General features: G+C 51.4%; 19 non-coding genes across 19 annotated transcripts; all 19 read left to right on the forward strand.

Annotated features, from left to right (window-relative positions):
• Positions 1-646: 646 nt before the first annotated feature.
• On the forward strand, positions 647-765 carry LOC126332442 (5S ribosomal RNA). Its single transcript, XR_007563695.1, has one exon. It is a non-coding gene; the product is annotated as a 5S ribosomal RNA (ribosomal RNA).
• A 1,288-nt stretch (positions 766-2,053) lies between these two features.
• Positions 2,054-2,172, forward strand: LOC126332443 (5S ribosomal RNA). Its single transcript, XR_007563696.1, has one exon. It is a non-coding gene; the product is annotated as a 5S ribosomal RNA (ribosomal RNA).
• Positions 2,173-3,460: 1,288 nt separating this feature from the next.
• Positions 3,461-3,579, forward strand: LOC126332465 (5S ribosomal RNA). Its single transcript, XR_007563718.1, has one exon. It is a non-coding gene; the product is annotated as a 5S ribosomal RNA (ribosomal RNA).
• A 1,288-nt stretch (positions 3,580-4,867) lies between these two features.
• Positions 4,868-4,986, forward strand: LOC126332445 (5S ribosomal RNA). Its single transcript, XR_007563698.1, has one exon. It is a non-coding gene; the product is annotated as a 5S ribosomal RNA (ribosomal RNA).
• A 1,288-nt stretch (positions 4,987-6,274) lies between these two features.
• Positions 6,275-6,393, forward strand: LOC126332444 (5S ribosomal RNA). The gene has a single exon (XR_007563697.1). It is a non-coding gene; the product is annotated as a 5S ribosomal RNA (ribosomal RNA).
• A 1,288-nt stretch (positions 6,394-7,681) lies between these two features.
• Positions 7,682-7,800, forward strand: LOC126332446 (5S ribosomal RNA). The gene has a single exon (XR_007563699.1). It is a non-coding gene; the product is annotated as a 5S ribosomal RNA (ribosomal RNA).
• A 1,287-nt stretch (positions 7,801-9,087) lies between these two features.
• LOC126332447 (5S ribosomal RNA) lies at positions 9,088-9,206 on the forward strand. Its single transcript, XR_007563700.1, has one exon. It is a non-coding gene; the product is annotated as a 5S ribosomal RNA (ribosomal RNA).
• Positions 9,207-10,494: 1,288 nt separating this feature from the next.
• Positions 10,495-10,613, forward strand: LOC126332448 (5S ribosomal RNA). The gene has a single exon (XR_007563701.1). It is a non-coding gene; the product is annotated as a 5S ribosomal RNA (ribosomal RNA).
• Positions 10,614-11,901: 1,288 nt separating this feature from the next.
• LOC126332449 (5S ribosomal RNA) lies at positions 11,902-12,020 on the forward strand. The gene has a single exon (XR_007563702.1). It is a non-coding gene; the product is annotated as a 5S ribosomal RNA (ribosomal RNA).
• Positions 12,021-13,308: 1,288 nt separating this feature from the next.
• LOC126332450 (5S ribosomal RNA) lies at positions 13,309-13,427 on the forward strand. Its single transcript, XR_007563703.1, has one exon. It is a non-coding gene; the product is annotated as a 5S ribosomal RNA (ribosomal RNA).
• A 1,288-nt stretch (positions 13,428-14,715) lies between these two features.
• LOC126332456 (5S ribosomal RNA) lies at positions 14,716-14,834 on the forward strand. Its single transcript, XR_007563709.1, has one exon. It is a non-coding gene; the product is annotated as a 5S ribosomal RNA (ribosomal RNA).
• A 1,288-nt stretch (positions 14,835-16,122) lies between these two features.
• On the forward strand, positions 16,123-16,241 carry LOC126332466 (5S ribosomal RNA). The gene has a single exon (XR_007563719.1). It is a non-coding gene; the product is annotated as a 5S ribosomal RNA (ribosomal RNA).
• Positions 16,242-17,529: 1,288 nt separating this feature from the next.
• On the forward strand, positions 17,530-17,648 carry LOC126332451 (5S ribosomal RNA). Its single transcript, XR_007563704.1, has one exon. It is a non-coding gene; the product is annotated as a 5S ribosomal RNA (ribosomal RNA).
• A 1,289-nt stretch (positions 17,649-18,937) lies between these two features.
• LOC126332452 (5S ribosomal RNA) lies at positions 18,938-19,056 on the forward strand. Its single transcript, XR_007563705.1, has one exon. It is a non-coding gene; the product is annotated as a 5S ribosomal RNA (ribosomal RNA).
• A 1,287-nt stretch (positions 19,057-20,343) lies between these two features.
• On the forward strand, positions 20,344-20,462 carry LOC126332453 (5S ribosomal RNA). Its single transcript, XR_007563706.1, has one exon. It is a non-coding gene; the product is annotated as a 5S ribosomal RNA (ribosomal RNA).
• Positions 20,463-21,750: 1,288 nt separating this feature from the next.
• On the forward strand, positions 21,751-21,869 carry LOC126332454 (5S ribosomal RNA). Its single transcript, XR_007563707.1, has one exon. It is a non-coding gene; the product is annotated as a 5S ribosomal RNA (ribosomal RNA).
• Positions 21,870-23,157: 1,288 nt separating this feature from the next.
• Positions 23,158-23,276, forward strand: LOC126332455 (5S ribosomal RNA). Its single transcript, XR_007563708.1, has one exon. It is a non-coding gene; the product is annotated as a 5S ribosomal RNA (ribosomal RNA).
• Positions 23,277-24,564: 1,288 nt separating this feature from the next.
• LOC126332457 (5S ribosomal RNA) lies at positions 24,565-24,683 on the forward strand. The gene has a single exon (XR_007563710.1). It is a non-coding gene; the product is annotated as a 5S ribosomal RNA (ribosomal RNA).
• A 1,288-nt stretch (positions 24,684-25,971) lies between these two features.
• On the forward strand, positions 25,972-26,090 carry LOC126332458 (5S ribosomal RNA). The gene has a single exon (XR_007563711.1). It is a non-coding gene; the product is annotated as a 5S ribosomal RNA (ribosomal RNA).
• The last annotated feature ends 668 nt before the right edge of the window (positions 26,091-26,758 follow it).

Here is a 26,758-nt window from a genome sequence, read left to right on the forward strand (position 1 = left end):
TTTCGTCGCTACAAGAGATGGATACTTTGTCGAAAAGCCTGTGTCTTGTGTGCATGTTTTCGCACCTTTCCACGGCACGGCGCGGCACAGAGCTGCTCTGGTAGCTCCGAACGGCCGCACACGTCGCCTCGGACACGCCGGTTCGGCCCGCGCCCATCTCGCAGATGTTCCTCGTGCTTGTGCTGTCATATGGACCGCGACCCGAGCGGCAGCGAGCGGCAGTCGAGCAAAGTCGGGACAAGTCGGGACGGAAGGTGACAGCCGATTATGCACCGTGCGAATTACGCAAATATCTAGAAGCGCGACGCGTGTCAGGCAGGTGAGAACGCTTCTCTCGGTCCAGCAGGACACTGCCACACCCCGCGCAGTCCACCCGCCGCCCGGCCGCGCGCAATCCCTGCGACGGACAACAATAACAAGGTGCGTCTCCCGCGAGTGTCGGAGGCCGCACGAACCAAACGAATGACGGGCGGTGCAACGAGCAGCTGTGTTGTGCGTCTGACCCACGTGGCGGCGCGCCGCACTGCGCGTCGCCTTCGAGGTGGAAGGACGTGCTTTGCGTCAAATGTGCCACCGAAAATGGCGATTGCGTGTATTGGGAGGAGAGGCGAATCCTTCTTGTGCCGTGCGGCTACAGTATAAGGACGCCAACGGCCATACCATGTTGAATACACCGGTTCTCGTCCGATCACCGAAGTTAAGCAACATCGGGCCCGGTTAGTACTTGGATGGGTGACCGCCTGGGAACACCGGGTGCTGTTGGCTCCCTCTCTTCTTTCAAATTTTATGTCTCTACACCTGCCAGCCCTCTTTTCATACAAACTCTCAGGTGCGACAAAGATGCTTCCACAAGCATTTTAAACTACTGTATTAAACGAAAGATGCGAAATTACAGTAATGAACTCAGTTTGTACAAGAATGCGCGGAGGAAGAGTGATAGGAACTCGTTGAAAATAACGAAACACTGCGAATCGACAGATGTGCTCTTGAAATGCGTCAGAGCCTACTGTTTTGTAGGAGCGCTAAATTCCAAAAACTAACTACATTAAAAAAAAAAAAAACCTGTTCCCGTCCGACCACCGAAGATAAGCAACAACGTTTATATTCGGATCGGCGACCGCCTGGGAACTCTGGCTGTCTTCATTTCTTGCTTTCTTGTCGCTACCCCTGCCAGCCGTTTTTTCATGCTACCTTTCTCATGTGACAAAGATGCTTCCATACTGATTTTAAACTATCGTAAGATACGATATTAAGGAACTCAGTTTGAAAAGAGTGCGCCAAGGAAGACTTCCAAAGAGTCTCTGGAAATAACAAAACAGTATGAAGTGACAGAAATGTTGTGAAATACGTCAGGGCATATTGTTTTGTAGCAGTGCACAACGGCAAATTTGTAAACAAAAATTTACCTTTCGTCGCTACAAGAGATGGATACTTTGTCGAAAAGCCTGTGTCTTGTGTGCATGTTTTCGCACCTTTCCACGGCACGGCGCGGCACAGAGCTGCTCTGGTAGCTCCGAACGGCCGCACACGTCGCCTCGGACACGCCGGTTCGGCCCGCGCCCATCTCGCAGATGTTCCTCGTGCTTGTGCTGTCATATGGACCGCGACCCGAGCGGCAGCGAGCGGCAGTCGAGCAAAGTCGGGACAAGTCGGGACGGAAGGTGACAGCCGATTATGCACCGTGCGAATTACGCAAATATCTAGAAGCGCGACGCGTGTCAGGCAGGTGAGAACGCTTCTCTCGGTCCAGCAGGACACTGCCACACCCCGCGCAGTCCACCCGCCGCCCGGCCGCGCGCAATCCCTGCGACGGACAACAATAACAAGGTGCGTCTCCCGCGAGTGTCGGAGGCCGCACGAACCAAACGAATGACGGGCGGTGCAACGAGCAGCTGTGTTGTGCGTCTGACCCACGTGGCGGCGCGCCGCACTGCGCGTCGCCTTCGAGGTGGAAGGACGTGCTTTGCGTCAAATGTGCCACCGAAAATGGCGATTGCGTGTATTGGGAGGAGAGGCGAATCCTTCTTGTGCCGTGCGGCTACAGTATAAGGACGCCAACGGCCATACCATGTTGAATACACCGGTTCTCGTCCGATCACCGAAGTTAAGCAACATCGGGCCCGGTTAGTACTTGGATGGGTGACCGCCTGGGAACACCGGGTGCTGTTGGCTCCCTCTCTTCTTTCAAATTTTATGTCTCTACACCTGCCAGCCCTCTTTTCATACAAACTCTCAGGTGCGACAAAGATGCTTCCACAAGCATTTTAAACTACTGTATTAAACGAAAGATGCGAAATTACAGTAATGAACTCAGTTTGTACAAGAATGCGCGGAGGAAGAGTGATAGGAACTCGTTGAAAATAACGAAACACTGCGAATCGACAGATGTGCTCTTGAAATGCGTCAGAGCCTACTGTTTTGTAGGAGCGCTAAATTCCAAAAACTAACTACATTAAAAAAAAAAAAAACCTGTTCCCGTCCGACCACCGAAGATAAGCAACAACGTTTATATTCGGATCGGCGACCGCCTGGGAACTCTGGCTGTCTTCATTTCTTGCTTTCTTGTCGCTACCCCTGCCAGCCGTTTTTTCATGCTACCTTTCTCATGTGACAAAGATGCTTCCATACTGATTTTAAACTATCGTAAGATACGATATTAAGGAACTCAGTTTGAAAAGAGTGCGCCAAGGAAGACTTCCAAAGAGTCTCTGGAAATAACAAAACAGTATGAAGTGACAGAAATGTTGTGAAATACGTCAGGGCATATTGTTTTGTAGCAGTGCACAACGGCAAATTTGTAAACAAAAATTTACCTTTCGTCGCTACAAGAGATGGATACTTTGTCGAAAAGCCTGTGTCTTGTGTGCATGTTTTCGCACCTTTCCACGGCACGGCGCGGCACAGAGCTGCTCTGGTAGCTCCGAACGGCCGCACACGTCGCCTCGGACACGCCGGTTCGGCCCGCGCCCATCTCGCAGATGTTCCTCGTGCTTGTGCTGTCATATGGACCGCGACCCGAGCGGCAGCGAGCGGCAGTCGAGCAAAGTCGGGACAAGTCGGGACGGAAGGTGACAGCCGATTATGCACCGTGCGAATTACGCAAATATCTAGAAGCGCGACGCGTGTCAGGCAGGTGAGAACGCTTCTCTCGGTCCAGCAGGACACTGCCACACCCCGCGCAGTCCACCCGCCGCCCGGCCGCGCGCAATCCCTGCGACGGACAACAATAACAAGGTGCGTCTCCCGCGAGTGTCGGAGGCCGCACGAACCAAACGAATGACGGGCGGTGCAACGAGCAGCTGTGTTGTGCGTCTGACCCACGTGGCGGCGCGCCGCACTGCGCGTCGCCTTCGAGGTGGAAGGACGTGCTTTGCGTCAAATGTGCCACCGAAAATGGCGATTGCGTGTATTGGGAGGAGAGGCGAATCCTTCTTGTGCCGTGCGGCTACAGTATAAGGACGCCAACGGCCATAACATGTTGAATACACCGGTTCTCGTCCGATCACCGAAGTTAAGCAACATCGGGCCTGGTTAGTACTTGGATGGGTGACCGCCTGGGAACACCGGGTGCTGTTGGCTCCCTCTCTTCTTTCAAATTTTATGTCTCTACACCTGCCAGCCCTCTTTTCATACAAACTCTCAGGTGCGACAAAGATGCTTCCACAAGCATTTTAAACTACTGTATTAAACGAAAGATGCGAAATTACAGTAATGAACTCAGTTTGTACAAGAATGCGCGGAGGAAGAGTGATAGGAACTCGTTGAAAATAACGAAACACTGCGAATCGACAGATGTGCTCTTGAAATGCGTCAGAGCCTACTGTTTTGTAGGAGCGCTAAATTCCAAAAACTAACTACATTAAAAAAAAAAAAAACCTGTTCCCGTCCGACCACCGAAGATAAGCAACAACGTTTATATTCGGATCGGCGACCGCCTGGGAACTCTGGCTGTCTTCATTTCTTGCTTTCTTGTCGCTACCCCTGCCAGCCGTTTTTTCATGCTACCTTTCTCATGTGACAAAGATGCTTCCATACTGATTTTAAACTATCGTAAGATACGATATTAAGGAACTCAGTTTGAAAAGAGTGCGCCAAGGAAGACTTCCAAAGAGTCTCTGGAAATAACAAAACAGTATGAAGTGACAGAAATGTTGTGAAATACGTCAGGGCATATTGTTTTGTAGCAGTGCACAACGGCAAATTTGTAAACAAAAATTTACCTTTCGTCGCTACAAGAGATGGATACTTTGTCGAAAAGCCTGTGTCTTGTGTGCATGTTTTCGCACCTTTCCACGGCACGGCGCGGCACAGAGCTGCTCTGGTAGCTCCGAACGGCCGCACACGTCGCCTCGGACACGCCGGTTCGGCCCGCGCCCATCTCGCAGATGTTCCTCGTGCTTGTGCTGTCATATGGACCGCGACCCGAGCGGCAGCGAGCGGCAGTCGAGCAAAGTCGGGACAAGTCGGGACGGAAGGTGACAGCCGATTATGCACCGTGCGAATTACGCAAATATCTAGAAGCGCGACGCGTGTCAGGCAGGTGAGAACGCTTCTCTCGGTCCAGCAGGACACTGCCACACCCCGCGCAGTCCACCCGCCGCCCGGCCGCGCGCAATCCCTGCGACGGACAACAATAACAAGGTGCGTCTCCCGCGAGTGTCGGAGGCCGCACGAACCAAACGAATGACGGGCGGTGCAACGAGCAGCTGTGTTGTGCGTCTGACCCACGTGGCGGCGCGCCGCACTGCGCGTCGCCTTCGAGGTGGAAGGACGTGCTTTGCGTCAAATGTGCCACCGAAAATGGCGATTGCGTGTATTGGGAGGAGAGGCGAATCCTTCTTGTGCCGTGCGGCTACAGTATAAGGACGCCAACGGCCATACCATGTTGAATACACCGGTTCTCGTCCGATCACCGAAGTTAAGCAACATCGGGCCTGGTTAGTACTTGGATGGGTGACCGCCTGGGAACACCGGGTGCTGTTGGCTCCCTCTCTTCTTTCAAATTTTATGTCTCTACACCTGCCAGCCCTCTTTTCATACAAACTCTCAGGTGCGACAAAGATGCTTCCACAAGCATTTTAAACTACTGTATTAAACGAAAGATGCGAAATTACAGTAATGAACTCAGTTTGTACAAGAATGCGCGGAGGAAGAGTGATAGGAACTCGTTGAAAATAACGAAACACTGCGAATCGACAGATGTGCTCTTGAAATGCGTCAGAGCCTACTGTTTTGTAGGAGCGCTAAATTCCAAAAACTAACTACATTAAAAAAAAAAAAAACCTGTTCCCGTCCGACCACCGAAGATAAGCAACAACGTTTATATTCGGATCGGCGACCGCCTGGGAACTCTGGCTGTCTTCATTTCTTGCTTTCTTGTCGCTACCCCTGCCAGCCGTTTTTTCATGCTACCTTTCTCATGTGACAAAGATGCTTCCATACTGATTTTAAACTATCGTAAGATACGATATTAAGGAACTCAGTTTGAAAAGAGTGCGCCAAGGAAGACTTCCAAAGAGTCTCTGGAAATAACAAAACAGTATGAAGTGACAGAAATGTTGTGAAATACGTCAGGGCATATTGTTTTGTAGCAGTGCACAACGGCAAATTTGTAAACAAAAATTTACCTTTCGTCGCTACAAGAGATGGATACTTTGTCGAAAAGCCTGTGTCTTGTGTGCATGTTTTCGCACCTTTCCACGGCACGGCGCGGCACAGAGCTGCTCTGGTAGCTCCGAACGGCCGCACACGTCGCCTCGGACACGCCGGTTCGGCCCGCGCCCATCTCGCAGATGTTCCTCGTGCTTGTGCTGTCATATGGACCGCGACCCGAGCGGCAGCGAGCGGCAGTCGAGCAAAGTCGGGACAAGTCGGGACGGAAGGTGACAGCCGATTATGCACCGTGCGAATTACGCAAATATCTAGAAGCGCGACGCGTGTCAGGCAGGTGAGAACGCTTCTCTCGGTCCAGCAGGACACTGCCACACCCCGCGCAGTCCACCCGCCGCCCGGCCGCGCGCAATCCCTGCGACGGACAACAATAACAAGGTGCGTCTCCCGCGAGTGTCGGAGGCCGCACGAACCAAACGAATGACGGGCGGTGCAACGAGCAGCTGTGTTGTGCGTCTGACCCACGTGGCGGCGCGCCGCACTGCGCGTCGCCTTCGAGGTGGAAGGACGTGCTTTGCGTCAAATGTGCCACCGAAAATGGCGATTGCGTGTATTGGGAGGAGAGGCGAATCCTTCTTGTGCCGTGCGGCTACAGTATAAGGACGCCAACGGCCATACCATGTTGAATACACCGGTTCTCGTCCGATCACCGAAGTTAAGCAACATCGGGCCCGGTTAGTACTTGGATGGGTGACCGCCTGGGAACACCGGGTGCTGTTGGCTCCCTCTCTTCTTTCAAATTTTATGTCTCTACACCTGCCAGCCCTCTTTTCATACAAACTCTCAGGTGCGACAAAGATGCTTCCACAAGCATTTTAAACTACTGTATTAAACGAAAGATGCGAAATTACAGTAATGAACTCAGTTTGTACAAGAATGCGCGGAGGAAGAGTGATAGGAACTCGTTGAAAATAACGAAACACTGCGAATCGACAGATGTGCTCTTGAAATGCGTCAGAGCCTACTGTTTTGTAGGAGCGCTAAATTCCAAAAACTAACTACATTAAAAAAAAAAAAAACCTGTTCCCGTCCGACCACCGAAGATAAGCAACAACGTTTATATTCGGATCGGCGACCGCCTGGGAACTCTGGCTGTCTTCATTTCTTGCTTTCTTGTCGCTACCCCTGCCAGCCGTTTTTTCATGCTACCTTTCTCATGTGACAAAGATGCTTCCATACTGATTTTAAACTATCGTAAGATACGATATTAAGGAACTCAGTTTGAAAAGAGTGCGCCAAGGAAGACTTCCAAAGAGTCTCTGGAAATAACAAAACAGTATGAAGTGACAGAAATGTTGTGAAATACGTCAGGGCATATTGTTTTGTAGCAGTGCACAACGGCAAATTTGTAAACAAAAATTTACCTTTCGTCGCTACAAGAGATGGATACTTTGTCGAAAAGCCTGTGTCTTGTGTGCATGTTTTCGCACCTTTCCACGGCACGGCGCGGCACAGAGCTGCTCTGGTAGCTCCGAACGGCCGCACACGTCGCCTCGGACACGCCGGTTCGGCCCGCGCCCATCTCGCAGATGTTCCTCGTGCTTGTGCTGTCATATGGACCGCGACCCGAGCGGCAGCGAGCGGCAGTCGAGCAAAGTCGGGACAAGTCGGGACGGAAGGTGACAGCCGATTATGCACCGTGCGAATTACGCAAATATCTAGAAGCGCGACGCGTGTCAGGCAGGTGAGAACGCTTCTCTCGGTCCAGCAGGACACTGCCACACCCCGCGCAGTCCACCCGCCGCCCGGCCGCGCGCAATCCCTGCGACGGACAACAATAACAAGGTGCGTCTCCCGCGAGTGTCGGAGGCCGCACGAACCAAACGAATGACGGGCGGTGCAACGAGCAGCTGTGTTGTGCGTCTGACCCACGTGGCGGCGCGCCGCACTGCGCGTCGCCTTCGAGGTGGAAGGACGTGATTTGCGTCAAATGTGCCACCGAAAATGGCGATTGCGTGTATTGGGAGGAGAGGCGAATCCTTCTTGTGCCGTGCGGCTACAGTATAAGGACGCCAACGGCCATACCATGTTGAATACACCGGTTCTCGTCCGATCACCGAAGTTAAGCAACATCGGGCCCGGTTAGTACTTGGATGGGTGACCGCCTGGGAACACCGGGTGCTGTTGGCTCCCTCTCTTCTTTCAAATTTTATGTCTCTACACCTGCCAGCCCTCTTTTCATACAAACTCTCAGGTGCGACAAAGATGCTTCCACAAGCATTTTAAACTACTGTATTAAACGAAAGATGCGAAATTACAGTAATGAACTCAGTTTGTACAAGAATGCGCGGAGGAAGAGTGATAGGAACTCGTTGAAAATAACGAAACACTGCGAATCGACAGATGTGCTCTTGAAATGCGTCAGAGCCTACTGTTTTGTAGGAGCGCTAAATTCCAAAAACTAACTACATTAAAAAAAAAAAAACCTGTTCCCGTCCGACCACCGAAGATAAGCAACAACGTTTATATTCGGATCGGCGACCGCCTGGGAACTCTGGCTGTCTTCATTTCTTGCTTTCTTGTCGCTACCCCTGCCAGCCGTTTTTTCATGCTACCTTTCTCATGTGACAAAGATGCTTCCATACTGATTTTAAACTATCGTAAGATACGATATTAAGGAACTCAGTTTGAAAAGAGTGCGCCAAGGAAGACTTCCAAAGAGTCTCTGGAAATAACAAAACAGTATGAAGTGACAGAAATGTTGTGAAATACGTCAGGGCATATTGTTTTGTAGCAGTGCACAACGGCAAATTTGTAAACAAAAATTTACCTTTCGTCGCTACAAGAGATGGATACTTTGTCGAAAAGCCTGTGTCTTGTGTGCATGTTTTCGCACCTTTCCACGGCACGGCGCGGCACAGAGCTGCTCTGGTAGCTCCGAACGGCCGCACACGTCGCCTCGGACACGCCGGTTCGGCCCGCGCCCATCTCGCAGATGTTCCTCGTGCTTGTGCTGTCATATGGACCGCGACCCGAGCGGCAGCGAGCGGCAGTCGAGCAAAGTCGGGACAAGTCGGGACGGAAGGTGACAGCCGATTATGCACCGTGCGAATTACGCAAATATCTAGAAGCGCGACGCGTGTCAGGCAGGTGAGAACGCTTCTCTCGGTCCAGCAGGACACTGCCACACCCCGCGCAGTCCACCCGCCGCCCGGCCGCGCGCAATCCCTGCGACGGACAACAATAACAAGGTGCGTCTCCCGCGAGTGTCGGAGGCCGCACGAACCAAACGAATGACGGGCGGTGCAACGAGCAGCTGTGTTGTGCGTCTGACCCACGTGGCGGCGCGCCGCACTGCGCGTCGCCTTCGAGGTGGAAGGACGTGATTTGCGTCAAATGTGCCACCGAAAATGGCGATTGCGTGTATTGGGAGGAGAGGCGAATCCTTCTTGTGCCGTGCGGCTACAGTATAAGGACGCCAACGGCCATACCATGTTGAATACACCGGTTCTCGTCCGATCACCGAAGTTAAGCAACATCGGGCCCGGTTAGTACTTGGATGGGTGACCGCCTGGGAACACCGGGTGCTGTTGGCTCCCTCTCTTCTTTCAAATTTTATGTCTCTACACCTGCCAGCCCTCTTTTCATACAAACTCTCAGGTGCGACAAAGATGCTTCCACAAGCATTTTAAACTACTGTATTAAACGAAAGATGCGAAATTACAGTAATGAACTCAGTTTGTACAAGAATGCGCGGAGGAAGAGTGATAGGAACTCGTTGAAAATAACGAAACACTGCGAATCGACAGATGTGCTCTTGAAATGCGTCAGAGCCTACTGTTTTGTAGGAGCGCTAAATTCCAAAAACTAACTACATTAAAAAAAAAAAAAACCTGTTCCCGTCCGACCACCGAAGATAAGCAACAACGTTTATATTCGGATCGGCGACCGCCTGGGAACTCTGGCTGTCTTCATTTCTTGCTTTCTTGTCGCTACCCCTGCCAGCCGTTTTTTCATGCTACCTTTCTCATGTGACAAAGATGCTTCCATACTGATTTTAAACTATCGTAAGATACGATATTAAGGAACTCAGTTTGAAAAGAGTGCGCCAAGGAAGACTTCCAAAGAGTCTCTGGAAATAACAAAACAGTATGAAGTGACAGAAATGTTGTGAAATACGTCAGGGCATATTGTTTTGTAGCAGTGCACAACGGCAAATTTGTAAACAAAAATTTACCTTTCGTCGCTACAAGAGATGGATACTTTGTCGAAAAGCCTGTGTCTTGTGTGCATGTTTTCGCACCTTTCCACGGCACGGCGCGGCACAGAGCTGCTCTGGTAGCTCCGAACGGCCGCACACGTCGCCTCGGACACGCCGGTTCGGCCCGCGCCCATCTCGCAGATGTTCCTCGTGCTTGTGCTGTCATATGGACCGCGACCCGAGCGGCAGCGAGCGGCAGTCGAGCAAAGTCGGGACAAGTCGGGACGGAAGGTGACAGCCGATTATGCACCGTGCGAATTACGCAAATATCTAGAAGCGCGACGCGTGTCAGGCAGGTGAGAACGCTTCTCTCGGTCCAGCAGGACACTGCCACACCCCGCGCAGTCCACCCGCCGCCCGGCCGCGCGCAATCCCTGCGACGGACAACAATAACAAGGTGCGTCTCCCGCGAGTGTCGGAGGCCGCACGAACCAAACGAATGACGGGCGGTGCAACGAGCAGCTGTGTTGTGCGTCTGACCCACGTGGCGGCGCGCCGCACTGCGCGTCGCCTTCGAGGTGGAAGGACGTGCTTTGCGTCAAATGTGCCACCGAAAATGGCGATTGCGTGTATTGGGAGGAGAGGCGAATCCTTCTTGTGCCGTGCGGCTACAGTATAAGGACGCCAACGGCCATACCATGTTGAATACACCGGTTCTCGTCCGATCACCGAAGTTAAGCAACATCGGGCCCGGTTAGTACTTGGATGGGTGACCGCCTGGGAACACCGGGTGCTGTTGGCTCCCTCTCTTCTTTCAAATTTTATGTCTCTACACCTGCCAGCCCTCTTTTCATACAAACTCTCAGGTGCGACAAAGATGCTTCCACAAGCATTTTAAACTACTGTATTAAACGAAAGATGCGAAATTACAGTAATGAACTCAGTTTGTACAAGAATGCGCGGAGGAAGAGTGATAGGAACTCGTTGAAAATAACGAAACACTGCGAATCGACAGATGTGCTCTTGAAATGCGTCAGAGCCTACTGTTTTGTAGGAGCGCTAAATTCCAAAAACTAACTACATTAAAAAAAAAAAAAACCTGTTCCCGTCCGACCACCGAAGATAAGCAACAACGTTTATATTCGGATCGGCGACCGCCTGGGAACTCTGGCTGTCTTCATTTCTTGCTTTCTTGTCGCTACCCCTGCCAGCCGTTTTTTCATGCTACCTTTCTCATGTGACAAAGATGCTTCCATACTGATTTTAAACTATCGTAAGATACGATATTAAGGAACTCAGTTTGAAAAGAGTGCGCCAAGGAAGACTTCCAAAGAGTCTCTGGAAATAACAAAACAGTATGAAGTGACAGAAATGTTGTGAAATACGTCAGGGCATATTGTTTTGTAGCAGTGCACAACGGCAAATTTGTAAACAAAAATTTACCTTTCGTCGCTACAAGAGATGGATACTTTGTCGAAAAGCCTGTGTCTTGTGTGCATGTTTTCGCACCTTTCCACGGCACGGCGCGGCACAGAGCTGCTCTGGTAGCTCCGAACGGCCGCACACGTCGCCTCGGACACGCCGGTTCGGCCCGCGCCCATCTCGCAGATGTTCCTCGTGCTTGTGCTGTCATATGGACCGCGACCCGAGCGGCAGCGAGCGGCAGTCGAGCAAAGTCGGGACAAGTCGGGACGGAAGGTGACAGCCGATTATGCACCGTGCGAATTACGCAAATATCTAGAAGCGCGACGCGTGTCAGGCAGGTGAGAACGCTTCTCTCGGTCCAGCAGGACACTGCCACACCCCGCGCAGTCCACCCGCCGCCCGGCCGCGCGCAATCCCTGCGACGGACAACAATAACAAGGTGCGTCTCCCGCGAGTGTCGGAGGCCGCACGAACCAAACGAATGACGGGCGGTGCAACGAGCAGCTGTGTTGTGCGTCTGACCCACGTGGCGGCGCGCCGCACTGCGCGTCGCCTTCGAGGTGGAAGGACGTGCTTTGCGTCAAATGTGCCACCGAAAATGGCGATTGCGTGTATTGGGAGGAGAGGCGAATCCTTCTTGTGCCGTGCGGCTACAGTATAAGGACGCCAACGGCCATACCATGTTGAATACACCGGTTCTCGTCCGATCACCGAAGTTAAGCAACATCGGGCCCGGTTAGTACTTGGATGGGTGACCGCCTGGGAACACCGGGTGCTGTTGGCTCCCTCTCTTCTTTCAAATTTTATGTCTCTACACCTGCCAGCCCTCTTTTCATACAAACTCTCAGGTGCGACAAAGATGCTTCCACAAGCATTTTAAACTACTGTATTAAACGAAAGATGCGAAATTACAGTAATGAACTCAGTTTGTACAAGAATGCGCGGAGGAAGAGTGATAGGAACTCGTTGAAAATAACGAAACACTGCGAATCGACAGATGTGCTCTTGAAATGCGTCAGAGCCTACTGTTTTGTAGGAGCGCTAAATTCCAAAAACTAACTACATTAAAAAAAAAAAAAACCTGTTCCCGTCCGACCACCGAAGATAAGCAACAACGTTTATATTCGGATCGGCGACCGCCTGGGAACTCTGGCTGTCTTCATTTCTTGCTTTCTTGTCGCTACCCCTGCCAGCCGTTTTTTCATGCTACCTTTCTCATGTGACAAAGATGCTTCCATACTGATTTTAAACTATCGTAAGATACGATATTAAGGAACTCAGTTTGAAAAGAGTGCGCCAAGGAAGACTTCCAAAGAGTCTCTGGAAATAACAAAACAGTATGAAGTGACAGAAATGTTGTGAAATACGTCAGGGCATATTGTTTTGTAGCAGTGCACAACGGCAAATTTGTAAACAAAAATTTACCTTTCGTCGCTACAAGAGATGGATACTTTGTCGAAAAGCCTGTGTCTTGTGTGCATGTTTTCGCACCTTTCCACGGCACGGCGCGGCACAGAGCTGCTCTGGTAGCTCCGAACGGCCGCACACGTCGCCTCGGACACGCCGGTTCGGCCCGCGCCCATCTCGCAGATGTTCCTCGTGCTTGTGCTGTCATATGGACCGCGACCCGAGCGGCAGCGAGCGGCAGTCGAGCAAAGTCGGGACAAGTCGGGACGGAAGGTGACAGCCGATTATGCACCGTGCGAATTACGCAAATATCTAGAAGCGCGACGCGTGTCAGGCAGGTGAGAACGCTTCTCTCGGTCCAGCAGGACACTGCCACACCCCGCGCAGTCCACCCGCCGCCCGGCCGCGCGCAATCCCTGCGACGGACAACAATAACAAGGTGCGTCTCCCGCGAGTGTCGGAGGCCGCACGAACCAAACGAATGACGGGCGGTGCAACGAGCAGCTGTGTTGTGCGTCTGACCCACGTGGCGGCGCGCCGCACTGCGCGTCGCCTTCGAGGTGGAAGGACGTGCTTTGCGTCAAATGTGCCACCGAAAATGGCGATTGCGTGTATTGGGAGGAGAGGCGAATCCTTCTTGTGCCGTGCGGCTACAGTATAAGGACGCCAACGGCCATACCATGTTGAATACACCGGTTCTCGTCCGATCACCGAAGTTAAGCAACATCGGGCCCGGTTAGTACTTGGATGGGTGACCGCCTGGGAACACCGGGTGCTGTTGGCTCCCTCTCTTCTTTCAAATTTTATGTCTCTACACCTGCCAGCCCTCTTTTCATACAAACTCTCAGGTGCGACAAAGATGCTTCCACAAGCATTTTAAACTACTGTATTAAACGAAAGATGCGAAATTACAGTAATGAACTCAGTTTGTACAAGAATGCGCGGAGGAAGAGTGATAGGAACTCGTTGAAAATAACGAAACACTGCGAATCGACAGATGTGCTCTTGAAATGCGTCAGAGCCTACTGTTTTGTAGGAGCGCTAAATTCCAAAAACTAACTACATTAAAAAAAAAAAAAACCTGTTCCCGTCCGACCACCGAAGATAAGCAACAACGTTTATATTCGGATCGGCGACCGCCTGGGAACTCTGGCTGTCTTCATTTCTTGCTTTCTTGTCGCTACCCCTGCCAGCCGTTTTTTCATGCTACCTTTCTCATGTGACAAAGATGCTTCCATACTGATTTTAAACTATCGTAAGATACGATATTAAGGAACTCAGTTTGAAAAGAGTGCGCCAAGGAAGACTTCCAAAGAGTCTCTGGAAATAACAAAACAGTATGAAGTGACAGAAATGTTGTGAAATACGTCAGGGCATATTGTTTTGTAGCAGTGCACAACGGCAAATTTGTAAACAAAAATTTACCTTTCGTCGCTACAAGAGATGGATACTTTGTCGAAAAGCCTGTGTCTTGTGTGCATGTTTTCGCACCTTTCCACGGCACGGCGCGGCACAGAGCTGCTCTGGTAGCTCCGAACGGCCGCACACGTCGCCTCGGACACGCCGGTTCGGCCCGCGCCCATCTCGCAGATGTTCCTCGTGCTTGTGCTGTCATATGGACCGCGACCCGAGCGGCAGCGAGCGGCAGTCGAGCAAAGTCGGGACAAGTCGGGACGGAAGGTGACAGCCGATTATGCACCGTGCGAATTACGCAAATATCTAGAAGCGCGACGCGTGTCAGGCAGGTGAGAACGCTTCTCTCGGTCCAGCAGGACACTGCCACACCCCGCGCAGTCCACCCGCCGCCCGGCCGCGCGCAATCCCTGCGACGGACAACAATAACAAGGTGCGTCTCCCGCGAGTGTCGGAGGCCGCACGAACCAAACGAATGACGGGCGGTGCAACGAGCAGCTGTGTTGTGCGTCTGACCCACGTGGCGGCGCGCCGCACTGCGCGTCGCCTTCGAGGTGGAAGGACGTGCTTTGCGTCAAATGTGCCACCGAAAATGGCGATTGCGTGTATTGGGAGGAGAGGCGAATCCTTCTTGTGCCGTGCGGCTACAGTATAAGGACGCCAACGGCCATACCATGTTGAATACACCGGTTCTCGTCCGATCACCGAAGTTAAGCAACATCGGGCCTGGTTAGTACTTGGATGGGTGACCGCCTGGGAACACCGGGTGCTGTTGGCTCCCTCTCTTCTTTCAAATTTTATGTCTCTACACCTGCCAGCCCTCTTTTCATACAAACTCTCAGGTGCGACAAAGATGCTTCCACAAGCATTTTAAACTACTGTATTAAACGAAAGATGCGAAATTACAGTAATGAACTCAGTTTGTACAAGAATGCGCGGAGGAAGAGTGATAGGAACTCGTTGAAAATAACGAAACACTGCGAATCGACAGATGTGCTCTTGAAATGCGTCAGAGCCTACTGTTTTGTAGGAGCGCTAAATTCCAAAAACTAACTACATTAAAAAAAAAAAAAACCTGTTCCCGTCCGACCACCGAAGATAAGCAACAACGTTTATATTCGGATCGGCGACCGCCTGGGAACTCTGGCTGTCTTCATTTCTTGCTTTCTTGTCGCTACCCCTGCCAGCCGTTTTTTCATGCTACCTTTCTCATGTGACAAAGATGCTTCCATACTGATTTTAAACTATCGTAAGATACGATATTAAGGAACTCAGTTTGAAAAGAGTGCGCCAAGGAAGACTTCCAAAGAGTCTCTGGAAATAACAAAACAGTATGAAGTGACAGAAATGTTGTGAAATACGTCAGGGCATATTGTTTTGTAGCAGTGCACAACGGCAAATTTGTAAACAAAAATTTACCTTTCGTCGCTACAAGAGATGGATACTTTGTCGAAAAGCCTGTGTCTTGTGTGCATGTTTTCGCACCTTTCCACGGCACGGCGCGGCACAGAGCTGCTCTGGTAGCTCCGAACGGCCGCACACGTCGCCTCGGACACGCCGGTTCGGCCCGCGCCCATCTCGCAGATGTTCCTCGTGCTTGTGCTGTCATATGGACCGCGACCCGAGCGGCAGCGAGCGGCAGTCGAGCAAAGTCGGGACAAGTCGGGACGGAAGGTGACAGCCGATTATGCACCGTGCGAATTACGCAAATATCTAGAAGCGCGACGCGTGTCAGGCAGGTGAGAACGCTTCTCTCGGTCCAGCAGGACACTGCCACACCCCGCGCAGTCCACCCGCCGCCCGGCCGCGCGCAATCCCTGCGACGGACAACAATAACAAGGTGCGTCTCCCGCGAGTGTCGGAGGCCGCACGAACCAAACGAATGACGGGCGGTGCAACGAGCAGCTGTGTTGTGCGTCTGACCCACGTGGCGGCGCGCCGCACTGCGCGTCGCCTTCGAGGTGGAAGGACGTGCTTTGCGTCAAATGTGCCACCGAAAATGGCGATTGCGTGTATTGGGAGGAGAGGCGAATCCTTCTTGTGCCGTGCGGCTACAGTATAAGGACGCCAACGGCCATACCATGTTGAATACACCGGTTCTCGTCCGATCACCGAAGTTAAGCAACATCGGGCCTGGTTAGTACTTGGATGGGTGACCGCCTGGGAACACCGGGTGCTGTTGGCTCCCTCTCTTCTTTCAAATTTTATGTCTCTACACCTGCCAGCCCTCTTTTCATACAAACTCTCAGGTGCGACAAAGATGCTTCCACAAGCATTTTAAACTACTGTATTAAACGAAAGATGCGAAATTACAGTAATGAACTCAGTTTGTACAAGAATGCGCGGAGGAAGAGTGATAGGAACTCGTTGAAAATAACGAAACACTGCGAATCGACAGATGTGCTCTTGAAATGCGTCAGAGCCTACTGTTTTGTAGGAGCGCTAAATTCCAAAAACTAACTACATTAAAAAAAAAAAAAACCTGTTCCCGTCCGACCACCGAAGATAAGCAACAACGTTTATATTCGGATCGGCGACCGCCTGGGAACTCTGGCTGTCTTCATTTCTTGCTTTCTTGTCGCTACCCCTGCCAGCCGTTTTTTCATGCTACCTTTCTCATGTGACAAAGATGCTTCCATACTGATTTTAAACTATCGTAAGATACGATATTAAGGAACTCAGTTTGAAAAGAGTGCGCCAAGGAAGACTTCCAAAGAGTCTCTGGAAATAACAAAACAGTATGAAGTGACAGAAATGTTGTGAAATACGTCAGGGCATATTGTTTTGTAGCAGTGCACAACGGCAAATTTGTAAACAAAAATTTACCTTTCGTCGCTACAAGAGATGGATACTTTGTCGAAAAGCCTGTGTCTTGTGTGCATGTTTTCGCACCTTTCCACGGCACGGCGCGGCACAGAGCTGCTCTGGTAGCTCCGAACGGCCGCACACGTCGCCTCGGACACGCCGGTTCGGCCCGCGCCCATCTCGCAGATGTTCCTCGTGCTTGTGCTGTCATATGGACCGCGACCCGAGCGGCAGCGAGCGGCAGTCGAGCAAAGTCGGGACAAGTCGGGACGGAAGGTGACAGCCGATTATGCACCGTGCGAATTACGCAAATATCTAGAAGCGCGACGCGTGTCAGGCAGGTGAGAACGCTTCTCTCGGTCCAGCAGGACACTGCCACACCCCGCGCAGTCCACCCGCCGCCCGGCCGCGCGCAATCCCTGCGACGGACAACAATAACAAGGTGCGTCTCCCGCGAGTGTCGGAGGCCGCACGAACCAAACGAATGACGGGCGGTGCAACGAGCAGCTGTGTTGTGCGTCTGACCCACGTGGCGGCGCGCCGCACTGCGCGTCGCCTTCGAGGTGGAAGGACGTGCTTTGCGTCAAATGTGCCACCGAAAATGGCGATTGCGTGTATTGGGAGGAGAGGCGAATCCTTCTTGTGCCGTGCGGCTACAGTATAAGGACGCCAACGGCCATACCATGTTGAATACACCGGTTCTCGTCCGATCACCGAAGTTAAGCAACATCGGGCCCGGTTAGTACTTGGATGGGTGACCGCCTGGGAACACCGGGTGCTGTTGGCTCCCTCTCTTCTTTCAAATTTTATGTCTCTACACCTGCCAGCCCTCTTTTCATACAAACTCTCAGGTGCGACAAAGATGCTTCCACAAGCATTTTAAACTACTGTATTAAACGAAAGATGCGAAATTACAGTAATGAACTCAGTTTGTACAAGAATGCGCGGAGGAAGAGTGATAGGAACTCGTTGAAAATAACGAAACACTGCGAATCGACAGATGTGCTCTTGAAATGCGTCAGAGCCTACTGTTTTGTAGGAGCGCTAAATTCCAAAAACTAACTACATTAAAAAAAAAAAAAAACCTGTTCCCGTCCGACCACCGAAGATAAGCAACAACGTTTATATTCGGATCGGCGACCGCCTGGGAACTCTGGCTGTCTTCATTTCTTGCTTTCTTGTCGCTACCCCTGCCAGCCGTTTTTTCATGCTACCTTTCTCATGTGACAAAGATGCTTCCATACTGATTTTAAACTATCGTAAGATACGATATTAAGGAACTCAGTTTGAAAAGAGTGCGCCAAGGAAGACTTCCAAAGAGTCTCTGGAAATAACAAAACAGTATGAAGTGACAGAAATGTTGTGAAATACGTCAGGGCATATTGTTTTGTAGCAGTGCACAACGGCAAATTTGTAAACAAAAATTTACCTTTCGTCGCTACAAGAGATGGATACTTTGTCGAAAAGCCTGTGTCTTGTGTGCATGTTTTCGCACCTTTCCACGGCACGGCGCGGCACAGAGCTGCTCTGGTAGCTCCGAACGGCCGCACACGTCGCCTCGGACACGCCGGTTCGGCCCGCGCCCATCTCGCAGATGTTCCTCGTGCTTGTGCTGTCATATGGACCGCGACCCGAGCGGCAGCGAGCGGCAGTCGAGCAAAGTCGGGACAAGTCGGGACGGAAGGTGACAGCCGATTATGCACCGTGCGAATTACGCAAATATCTAGAAGCGCGACGCGTGTCAGGCAGGTGAGAACGCTTCTCTCGGTCCAGCAGGACACTGCCACACCCCGCGCAGTCCACCCGCCGCCCGGCCGCGCGCAATCCCTGCGACGGACAACAATAACAAGGTGCGTCTCCCGCGAGTGTCGGAGGCCGCACGAACCAAACGAATGACGGGCGGTGCAACGAGCAGCTGTGTTGTGCGTCTGACCCACGTGGCGGCGCGCCGCACTGCGCGTCGCCTTCGAGGTGGAAGGACGTGCTTTGCGTCAAATGTGCCACCGAAAATGGCGATTGCGTGTATTGGGAGGAGAGGCGAATCCTTCTTGTGCCGTGCGGCTACAGTATAAGGACGCCAACGGCCATACCATGTTGAATACACCGGTTCTCGTCCGATCACCGAAGTTAAGCAACATCGGGCCCGGTTAGTACTTGGATGGGTGACCGCCTGGGAACACCGGGTGCTGTTGGCTCCCTCTCTTCTTTCAAATTTTATGTCTCTACACCTGCCAGCCCTCTTTTCATACAAACTCTCAGGTGCGACAAAGATGCTTCCACAAGCATTTTAAACTACTGTATTAAACGAAAGATGCGAAATTACAGTAATGAACTCAGTTTGTACAAGAATGCGCGGAGGAAGAGTGATAGGAACTCGTTGAAAATAACGAAACACTGCGAATCGACAGATGTGCTCTTGAAATGCGTCAGAGCCTACTGTTTTGTAGGAGCGCTAAATTCCAAAAACTAACTACATTAAAAAAAAAAAAACCTGTTCCCGTCCGACCACCGAAGATAAGCAACAACGTTTATATTCGGATCGGCGACCGCCTGGGAACTCTGGCTGTCTTCATTTCTTGCTTTCTTGTCGCTACCCCTGCCAGCCGTTTTTTCATGCTACCTTTCTCATGTGACAAAGATGCTTCCATACTGATTTTAAACTATCGTAAGATACGATATTAAGGAACTCAGTTTGAAAAGAGTGCGCCAAGGAAGACTTCCAAAGAGTCTCTGGAAATAACAAAACAGTATGAAGTGACAGAAATGTTGTGAAATACGTCAGGGCATATTGTTTTGTAGCAGTGCACAACGGCAAATTTGTAAACAAAAATTTACCTTTCGTCGCTACAAGAGATGGATACTTTGTCGAAAAGCCTGTGTCTTGTGTGCATGTTTTCGCACCTTTCCACGGCACGGCGCGGCACAGAGCTGCTCTGGTAGCTCCGAACGGCCGCACACGTCGCCTCGGACACGCCGGTTCGGCCCGCGCCCATCTCGCAGATGTTCCTCGTGCTTGTGCTGTCATATGGACCGCGACCCGAGCGGCAGCGAGCGGCAGTCGAGCAAAGTCGGGACAAGTCGGGACGGAAGGTGACAGCCGATTATGCACCGTGCGAATTACGCAAATATCTAGAAGCGCGACGCGTGTCAGGCAGGTGAGAACGCTTCTCTCGGTCCAGCAGGACACTGCCACACCCCGCGCAGTCCACCCGCCGCCCGGCCGCGCGCAATCCCTGCGACGGACAACAATAACAAGGTGCGTCTCCCGCGAGTGTCGGAGGCCGCACGAACCAAACGAATGACGGGCGGTGCAACGAGCAGCTGTGTTGGGCGTCTGACCCACGTGGCGGCGCGCCGCACTGCGCGTCGCCTTCGAGGTGGAAGGACGTGCTTTGCGTCAAATGTGCCACCGAAAATGGCGATTGCGTGTATTGGGAGGAGAGGCGAATCCTTCTTGTGCCGTGCGGCTACAGTATAAGGACGCCAACGGCCATACCATGTTGAATACACCGGTTCTCGTCCGATCACCGAAGTTAAGCAACATCGGGCCCGGTTAGTACTTGGATGGGTGACCGCCTGGGAACACCGGGTGCTGTTGGCTCCCTCTCTTCTTTCAAATTTTATGTCTCTACACCTGCCAGCCCTCTTTTCATACAAACTCTCAGGTGCGACAAAGATGCTTCCACAAGCATTTTAAACTACTGTATTAAACGAAAGATGCGAAATTACAGTAATGAACTCAGTTTGTACAAGAATGCGCGGAGGAAGAGTGATAGGAACTCGTTGAAAATAACGAAACACTGCGAATCGACAGATGTGCTCTTGAAATGCGTCAGAGCCTACTGTTTTGTAGGAGCGCTAAATTCCAAAAACTAACTACATTAAAAAAAAAAAAAACCTGTTCCCGTCCGACCACCGAAGATAAGCAACAACGTTTATATTCGGATCGGCGACCGCCTGGGAACTCTGGCTGTCTTCATTTCTTGCTTTCTTGTCGCTACCCCTGCCAGCCGTTTTTTCATGCTACCTTTCTCATGTGACAAAGATGCTTCCATACTGATTTTAAACTATCGTAAGATACGATATTAAGGAACTCAGTTTGAAAAGAGTGCGCCAAGGAAGACTTCCAAAGAGTCTCTGGAAATAACAAAACAGTATGAAGTGACAGAAATGTTGTGAAATACGTCAGGGCATATTGTTTTGTAGCAGTGCACAACGGCAAATTTGTAAACAAAAATTTACCTTTCGTCGCTACAAGAGATGGATACTTTGTCGAAAAGCCTGTGTCTTGTGTGCATGTTTTCGCACCTTTCCACGGCACGGCGCGGCACAGAGCTGCTCTGGTAGCTCCGAACGGCCGCACACGTCGCCTCGGACACGCCGGTTCGGCCCGCGCCCATCTCGCAGATGTTCCTCGTGCTTGTGCTGTCATATGGACCGCGACCCGAGCGGCAGCGAGCGGCAGTCGAGCAAAGTCGGGACAAGTCGGGACGGAAGGTGACAGCCGATTATGCACCGTGCGAATTACGCAAATATCTAGAAGCGCGACGCGTGTCAGGCAGGTGAGAACGCTTCTCTCGGTCCAGCAGGACACTGCCACACCCCGCGCAGTCCACCCGCCGCCCGGCCGCGCGCAATCCCTGCGACGGACAACAATAACAAGGTGCGTCTCCCGCGAGTGTCGGAGGCCGCGCGAACCAAACGAATGACGGGCGGTGCAACGAGCAGCTGTGTTGTGCGTCTGACCCACGTGGCGGCGCGCCGCACTGCGCGTCGCCTTCGAGGTGGAAGGACGTGCTTTGCGTCAAATGTGCCACCGAAAATGGCGATTGCGTGTATTGGGAGGAGAGGCGAATCCTTCTTGTGCCGTGCGGCTACAGTATAAGGACGCCAACGGCCATACCATGTTGAATACACCGGTTCTCGTCCGATCACCGAAGTTAAGCAACATCGGGCCCGGTTAGTACTTGGATGGGTGACCGCCTGGGAACACCGGGTGCTGTTGGCTCCCTCTCTTCTTTCAAATTTTATGTCTCTACACCTGCCAGCCCTCTTTTCATACAAACTCTCAGGTGCGACAAAGATGCTTCCACAAGCATTTTAAACTACTGTATTAAACGAAAGATGCGAAATTACAGTAATGAACTCAGTTTGTACAAGAATGCGCGGAGGAAGAGTGATAGGAACTCGTTGAAAATAACGAAACACTGCGAATCGACAGATGTGCTCTTGAAATGCGTCAGAGCCTACTGTTTTGTAGGAGCGCTAAATTCCAAAAACTAACTACATTAAAAAAAAAAAAAACCTGTTCCCGTCCGACCACCGAAGATAAGCAACAACGTTTATATTCGGATCGGCGACCGCCTGGGAACTCTGGCTGTCTTCATTTCTTGCTTTCTTGTCGCTACCCCTGCCAGCCGTTTTTTCATGCTACCTTTCTCATGTGACAAAGATGCTTCCATACTGATTTTAAACTATCGTAAGGTACGATATTAAGGAACTCAGTTTGAAAAGAGTGCGCCAAGGAAGACTTCCAAAGAGTCTCTGGAAATAAGAAAACAGTATGAAGTGACAGAAATGTTGTGAAGTACGTCAGGGCATATTGTTTTGTAGCAGTGCACAACGGCAAATTTGTAAACAAAAATTTACCTTTCGTCGCTACAAGAGATGGATACTTTGTCGAAAAGCCTGTGTCTTGTGTGCATGTTTTCGCACCTTTCCACGGCACGGCGCGGCACAGAGCTGCTCTGGTAGCTCCGAACGGCCGCACACGTCGCCTCGGACACGCCGGTTCGGCCCGCGCCCATCTCGCAGATGTTCCTCGTGCTTGTGCTGTCATATGGACCGCGACCCGAGCGGCAGCGAGCGGCAGTCGAGCAAAGTCGGGACAAGTCGGGACGGAAGGTGACAGCCGATTATGCACCGTGCGAATTACGCAAATATCTAGAAGCGCGACGCGTGTCAGGCAGGTGAGAACGCTTCTCTCGGTCCAGCAGGACACTGCCACACCCCGCGCAGTCCACCCGCCGCCCGGCCGCGCGCAATCCCTGCGACGGACAACAATAACAAGGTGCGTCTCCCGCGAGTGTCGGAGGCCGCGCGAACCAAACGAATGACGGGCGGTGCAACGAGCAGCTGTGTTGTGCGTCTGACCCACGTGGCGGCGCGCCGCACTGCGCGTCGCCTTCGAGGTGGAAGGACGTGCTTTGCGTCAAATGTGCCACCGAAAATGGCGATTGCGTGTATTGGGAGGAGAGGCGAATCCTTCTTGTGCCGTGCGGCTACAGTATAAGGACGCCAACGGCCATACCATGTTGAATACACCGGTTCTCGTCCGATCACCGAAGTTAAGCAACATCGGGCCCGGTTAGTACTTGGATGGGTGACCGCCTGGGAACACCGGGTGCTGTTGGCTCCCTCTCTTCTTTCAAATTTTATGTCTCTACACCTGCCAGCCCTCTTTTCATACAAACTCTCAGGTGCGACAAAGATGCTTCCACAAGCATTTTAAACTACTGTATTAAACGAAAGATGCGAAATTACAGTAATGAACTCAGTTTGTACAAGAATGCGCGGAGGAAGAGTGATAGGAACTCGTTGAAAATAACGAAACACTGCGAATCGACAGATGTGCTCTTGAAATGCGTCAGAGCCTACTGTTTTGTAGGAGCGCTAAATTCCAAAAACTAACTACATTAAAAAAAAAAAAAACCTGTTCCCGTCCGACCACCGAAGATAAGCAACAACGTTTATATTCGGATCGGCGACCGCCTGGGAACTCTGGCTGTCTTCATTTCTTGCTTTCTTGTCGCTACCCCTGCCAGCCGTTTTTTCATGCTACCTTTCTCATGTGACAAAGATGCTTCCATACTGATTTTAAACTATCGTAAGATACGATATTAAGGAACTCAGTTTGAAAAGAGTGCGCCAAGGAAGACTTCCAAAGAGTCTCTGGAAATAACAAAACAGTATGAAGTGACAGAAATGTTGTGAAATACGTCAGGGCATATTGTTTTGTAGCAGTGCACAACGGCAAATTTGTAAACAAAAATTTACCTTTCGTCGCTACAAGAGATGGATACTTTGTCGAAAAGCCTGTGTCTTGTGTGCATGTTTTCGCACCTTTCCACGGCACGGCGCGGCACAGAGCTGCTCTGGTAGCTCCGAACGGCCGCACACGTCGCCTCGGACACGCCGGTTCGGCCCGCGCCCATCTCGCAGATGTTCCTCGTGCTTGTGCTGTCATATGGACCGCGACCCGAGCGGCAGCGAGCGGCAGTCGAGCAAAGTCGGGACAAGTCGGGACGGAAGGTGACAGCCGATTATGCACCGTGCGAATTACGCAAATATCTAGAAGCGCGACGCGTGTCAGGCAGGTGAGAACGCTTCTCTCGGTCCAGCAGGACACTGCCACACCCCGCGCAGTCCACCCGCCGCCCGGCCGCGCGCAATCCCTGCGACGGACAACAATAACAAGGTGCGTCTCCCGCGAGTGTCGGAGGCCGCGCGAACCAAACGAATGACGGGCGGTGCAACGAGCAGCTGTGTTGTGCGTCTGACCCACGTGGCGGCGCGCCGCACTGCGCGTCGCCTTCGAGGTGGAAGGACGTGCTTTGCGTCAAATGTGCCACCGAAAATGGCGATTGCGTGTATTGGGAGGAGAGGCGAATCCTTCTTGTGCCGTGCGGCTACAGTATAAGGACGCCAACGGCCATACCATGTTGAATACACCGGTTCTCGTCCGATCACCGAAGTTAAGCAACATCGGGCCCGGTTAGTACTTGGATGGGTGACCGCCTGGGAACACCGGGTGCTGTTGGCTCCCTCTCTTCTTTCAAATTTTATGTCTCTACACCTGCCAGCCCTCTTTTCATACAAACTCTCAGGTGCGACAAAGATGCTTCCACAAGCATTTTAAACTACTGTATTAAACGAAAGATGCGAAATTACAGTAATGAACTCAGTTTGTACAAGAATGCGCGGAGGAAGAGTGATAGGAACTCGTTGAAAATAACGAAACACTGCGAATCGACAGATGTGCTCTTGAAATGCGTCAGAGCCTACTGTTTTGTAGGAGCGCTAAATTCCAAAAACTAACTACATTAAAAAAAAAAAAAACCTGTTCCCGTCCGACCACCGAAGATAAGCAACAACGTTTATATTCGGATCGGCGACCGCCTGGGAACTCTGGCTGTCTTCATTTCTTGCTTTCTTGTCGCTACCCCTGCCAGCCGTTTTTTCATGCTACCTTTCTCATGTGACAAAGATGCTTCCATACTGATTTTAAACTATCGTAAGATACGATATTAAGGAACTCAGTTTGAAAAGAGTGCGCCAAGGAAGACTTCCAAAGAGTCTCTGGAAATAACAAAACAGTATGAAGTGACAGAAATGTTGTGAAATACGTCAGGGCATATTGTTTTGTAGCAGTGCACAACGGCAAATTTGTAAACAAAAATTTACCTTTCGTCGCTACAAGAGATGGATACTTTGTCGAAAAGCCTGTGTCTTGTGTGCATGTTTTCGCACCTTTCCACGGCACGGCGCGGCACAGAGCTGCTCTGGTAGCTCCGAACGGCCGCACACGTCGCCTCGGACACGCCGGTTCGGCCCGCGCCCATCTCGCAGATGTTCCTCGTGCTTGTGCTGTCATATGGACCGCGACCCGAGCGGCAGCGAGCGGCAGTCGAGCAAAGTCGGGACAAGTCGGGACGGAAGGTGACAGCCGATTATGCACCGTGCGAATTACGCAAATATCTAGAAGCGCGACGCGTGTCAGGCAGGTGAGAACGCTTCTCTCGGTCCAGCAGGACACTGCCACACCCCGCGCAGTCCACCCGCCGCCCGGCCGCGCGCAATCCCTGCGACGGACAACAATAACAAGGTGCGTCTCCCGCGAGTGTCGGAGGCCGCACGAACCAAACGAATGACGGGCGGTGCAACGAGCAGCTGTGTTGTGCGTCTGACCCACGTGGCGGCGCGCCGCACTGCGCGTCGCCTTCGAGGTGGAAGGACGTGCTTTGCGTCAAATGTGCCACCGAAAATGGCGATTGCGTGTATTGGGAGGAGAGGCGAATCCTTCTTGTGCCGTGCGGCTACAGTATAAGGACGCCAACGGCCATACCATGTTGAATACACCGGTTCTCGTCCGATCACCGAAGTTAAGCAACATCGGGCCCGGTTAGTACTTGGATGGGTGACCGCCTGGGAACACCGGGTGCTGTTGGCTCCCTCTCTTCTTTCAAATTTTATGTCTCTACACCTGCCAGCCCTCTTTTCATACAAACTCTCAGGTGCGACAAAGATGCTTCCACAAGCATTTTAAACTACTGTATTAAACGAAAGATGCGAAATTACAGTAATGAACTCAGTTTGTACAAGAATGCGCGGAGGAAGAGTGATAGGAACTCGTTGAAAATAACGAAACACTGCGAATCGACAGATGTGCTCTTGAAATGCGTCAGAGCCTACTGTTTTGTAGGAGCGCTAAATTCCAAAAACTAACTACATTAAAAAAAAAAAAACCTGTTCCCGTCCGACCACCGAAGATAAGCAACAACGTTTATATTCGGATCGGCGACCGCCTGGGAACTCTGGCTGTCTTCATTTCTTGCTTTCTTGTCGCTACCCCTGCCAGCCGTTTTTTCATGCTACCTTTCTCATGTGACAAAGATGCTTCGATACTGATTTTAAACTATCGTAAGATACGATATTAAGGAACTCAGTTTGAAAAGAGTGCGCCAAGGAAGACTTCCAAAGAGTCTCTGGAAATAACAAAACAGTATGAAGTGACAGAAATGTTGTGAAATACGTCAGGGCATATTGTTTTGTAGCAGTGCACAACGGCAAATTTGTAAACAAAAATTTACCTTTCGTCGCTACAAGAGATGGATACTT

Source organism: Schistocerca gregaria, unplaced genomic scaffold (assembly GCF_023897955.1).
Source record: "Schistocerca gregaria isolate iqSchGreg1 unplaced genomic scaffold, iqSchGreg1.2 ptg001455c, whole genome shotgun sequence".
NCBI classification, from domain to species: domain Eukaryota; kingdom Metazoa; phylum Arthropoda; class Insecta; order Orthoptera; family Acrididae; genus Schistocerca; species Schistocerca gregaria.